This window comes from Salminus brasiliensis, chromosome 3 (genome assembly GCF_030463535.1).
Source record: "Salminus brasiliensis chromosome 3, fSalBra1.hap2, whole genome shotgun sequence".
Classification (NCBI taxonomy): Eukaryota; Metazoa; Chordata; class Actinopteri; order Characiformes; family Bryconidae; genus Salminus; species Salminus brasiliensis.
This window is the reverse complement of record NC_132880.1, coordinates 24,175,442-24,179,872: the sequence shown is the minus strand read 5'-3', so window position 1 is coordinate 24,179,872 and position 4,431 is coordinate 24,175,442.

Below are 4,431 nucleotides of genomic sequence, written 5' to 3'. Positions count from 1 at the left end.
AAAGTTGTCAACAGATGATATAGAAAAAAGTCAAGTCGTTGGCCAGCAAAATATTAGCAAAATACACTTATTCGAATGTGCCATTTGTTAATGCAAGCAGCTGCGTATGTAACACAATCCAACTCCCAATTAGGATTTTCACATGAAGGTTTACAGCAATAGACTATGAACATCACAAACATCAAACTACAGCTGAATCCCAAACCGTTCCCTGCCACCTAGTGCACTAGTGAGTCTTAAAACTGTGGACTCAATACAACACAAGCGCAACAAGGCCTTTATCAGGAACACCTGTCAACATATTTATGCAAGCCAATCATTTGGCAGCAGTGCAAAGCTTAAAATCATGTAGATACAGTCCAACAGCTTCAGGTATTCTTCACATCAACCATCAAAATGTGTATTTTCTATTTCCGCTGATCTGGGATTTTTAGCATTGCAGTATCTGGAGTTGCTCAGAATGGTGCAATAAAGAACAAACGTCCCGCCTCAGATAACCTCAGATAACCTCTCTGTACAACTGTGGTGAACAGAAAGGTGTTGTGCGATCTCCGAATGCACAACATGTCTAGCCTTGAGGTGGATGGGACTACAACAGCAGAGGACCACCTTTGCAAATCAGCCAAGAACAGAAAGCTGAGGCTGCAGTGGGCACAGGCTCGCCAAACCTCGACTACTGAAGACTGGAAAAACTTCAGAATCAGCAACATGAATTTATGGACCCAATCTGCCTTGTGTCAACAGTCCAGGCTGGTGGAGGTGGTGCAGTGGTGTGGAGGATGCTTTCTTGCCACACATTGGGACTGTTAATACCAATTAATCTAGGCTTGAATGCCATAGACTGTAGTGTTGCCAACTATGTGGGTTCCTTCAGGGTCATTTCCATTTCTCTTCTAATGGCTACTTGCAGCATGATAATGTTGGGGGTAAAGACTGCAATATATCGTAGTTACGACTTTACAGCTCTGGAAGTGTCAGATTTAAATCTGGTAATGTGAACACAGTCTTTATGTGCTCCAGAGAGTCTTATTTTAAGGACTAGACTGGAAGTACTTAGCTGACTTGATGCCTTGCTGTCCACGCTGTCTCAGAAGGCAGGTCTCTGTACCTGAATCACGTTGCCGGTTAGATGGCTCTTGGCTGTTGATGATAGGGTTGGGGGTTCAATACCTGTGCTAGGCGAGATGAGTAACCTTGAGTAAGGCCTTTCACCCTCTCTGGAGCCTCCTTGAGCGCTGCAGCAATGGCTGCCCACCACTCCGGACATGTGTGTTCACCGTCACTATGTGTGTATGTGTGCGTGGATGGGTTAAAGGCAGAGGCTAAATTCCATCTGTGTCCATAAAACAGAAGGCTAGATTACTGAACTTAAACACAGATATGTCTGGGTGCCTTCCTGCCTCAGAATCCTGTCACAGTAGCTAGCATTTCTCACGTTTCAGACCCAGCTAGCCTTAAAGTAGCTGAATGCACTCATTAGAAGGGTGTCCACAAACATTTAGATAGATAGCTAATGTACTCGTACCTGGGCCCTTGTGCAAGGCCCTTTACACCCTGCCTACTCCCCAGGCGCTGCAGCAATGGCTGCCCACCGTTCTGGGCAAGTGTGCTCACTGTCACAAGTGTGGCAGAGGCCAAGACTAATGGTGAATAAGGTTGGCTTGTCTTGTTACCATGCTAATATTGTTTACCATTTGTTGGTGTATCTTACCAAACTTTACCTTGCTTTTTATATTAGAATCTGTGACTCTGATTCGGATTTGGTCCATTTTGGCCCCTAAACAAGCCCTGCTAATTAACATGCATGAGCTCATTAACATGTGGAATTTTACTGGCTGTTAAAAAGATCACTTGTAAAAATACTGCAGTGGTAACGTGACAGAGAGCGCTGAGAACCGCCATAGTAAGTTTACAAATGGTGAAACACTGCCAGTTTCATTAACGTGGTCCAGTTTTAAGAGTGCGATATAACTCGACACCAGCTGTCTCGCAGCCTCCGGTTTTAAGTCTTCTGAAATGTTTGGAATGAGAGATTTGGGCAGATCTCCTGGGAGCCATCAGTGCTGGCTGACTTTCCGAACATTTAGCATTTAAGTGCTTCATGGAGCTTCTAGAGAGCTCACTTCAGATAAGTGTTCTCTGGTGAGGTCACAGGTTTGTGTTACAGTGGGAAAGTCAGGCTGTTTAGTCTGTTCACCACATCACACCAGCGTGCAGATTTCAGCTTTTACAGCCAGATCGGTTTCAGCCAAGAAAAGAATCAGAGAATAACGGATGAAGACGCCCCGACAAACTGGACTGCGATTGGCTTGGATAAATATTTGTATGAAAGGATTTGGGGCAAAATGATAGCACATTATGTATTTCTTACTGCCCTACAATGCTCTGCTCCTGCCAGTAAACTAAATAAACGCTTGACGTGATCCAACATGCACTCTCAGCTCCGCTCCCCCATCAGTTCCACCTGTTCTCTGTTCTCCGGACAGAAACATGCAGGGCCTGGGGAAGATTCTGCAGATTATGAACAAGGAACCAGGTCATCTATCTGTCTGTCTGTCTTTCTATATATTAATATTATTTAGATGGTGGGTCATTCTTAGTACTGCTGTGACACTGACGTGGTGATGGCATGTTAGTGTGTGCTGAGCTGGTACGCGTGGATCAGACAGAGCAGTGCTGATGGAGTTTTTCAACATGTGCAAGTTCTCCTACTTAGACAGATGAGAGGTCTGTAATTTGTATCATAGGTACACTTCAACTAAGAGACAAAATGAGATTTTTTATTTTTTTATTTATTTTTTAAGAATTTATTTGTAAATTATGGTGGGAAATAAGTATTTGGTCACCCACACACTTTAAGAAGCTCTTCTGTCCTCCACTCGTTACCTGTATTAATGGCACCTGTTTGACCTCGTTATCTGTATAAAAAGACACATGTCCACAGCCTCAAACATTCACACTCCAAACTTAACCGTGGCCAGGACCAAAGAGCTGTTGAAGGACACCAGGAAGAAAATTGTAGACCTGCACCAGGCTGAGAAGAGGGAATCTACTCACTGACTCCTGATCCGTGTTAAGGGAAGAATGAACTGGCCACATATTGTGAGATTTTAAAGCCAAAACCTCCTTCCATCAGTGAGAGCATTGAAGATGGAACGTGGCTGGGTCTTCCAGCATGACGATGATCCCAAACACACTGCTTGGGCAACAAAGGAGTGGTTCTGTAAAAAGCATTTCAAAGTCAGGGAGTGGCCTTGCCAGTCTCCAGACCTCAACCCCATAGAAAATTTGTGGAGTGAGTTGAAAGTCCGTGTTGCCCAGTGACAGCCCCAAAACATCACTGCTCTAGAGGAGATCTGCATGGAGGAATGGGCCAAAATACCAGCTACAGTGTGTGCAAACCTGGTGAGGACTTAGAGGAAACGGTTGACCTCTGTCATTGCCAACAAAGGATATAACAAAGTATTGAGATGAACTTTTGTTACTGACCAAATACTTATTTTCCACCATTATTTACAAATAAATTCTTTACAAATCCTACAGTGTGATTTCCTGGATTTGTTTTCTCATTTTGCCTCTCATAGTTGATGTGTACCTATGATATCAATTACAGACCTCTCTCATCTTTCTAAGAAGGAGAACGTGCACAATCAGTGGCTGACTAAATACTTTTTGCCCCACACACACATGCAATTTTAGGCAGCACAGTCACATTTTCCACAGTTAAGTTTATTTACTTTAACTTTTTGACATATTGGAAAATATTTTTCCAATATTGTTTCCAATTATATTCCCTTGTAAATCATCAAAACATATAACTTGAACATGGATGCCTATATCTGTATGCCTACTACTGCATATATGATGTTTTAATTAGTTTTTAAACATTGAAATAAATGGTTAAGCATACTTTGTTAATTATACAGTTGTTTTGGCCATCCTGTCACAGAAACACTAAGAGATTAAATCTGTAAAAATTGGAATACTTAGATTCCCAAAGGAACCTAAACTGTGCTTTTCTGTGGCCTTCAATGTTTCAGGACTTTACTAGACATAAATCCATACAAACATGCTCATGAAAAACATGCTAGAATTCTGCGACACATCATACCAACATAGACCAGAATCTTAAAGGAATGTTCGCCACATGTCCCAGGGGAGAATTGAGGCTGTTTTGAGAGCAAAAGGCGGCACCGCCCAGTATTAGTATAGTGTTCCTAATAAAGTGCACAGAGAGTGGATGTAAATGTGTCTGTTCCTGTGGCATCACAGCAAGCGAGAATTCAAAACGGGGTGCTCCTAGAGCTCAATTACAAGCTTCCTAGCAGAACTCATTACACAAGAACAAGGAATTCAGTCCTCCACAGCTGAAGGGTCCCAAACTGCTTTAGGTCACATGAGACATTTGCAAGACACCCTAAAAAGCAGACA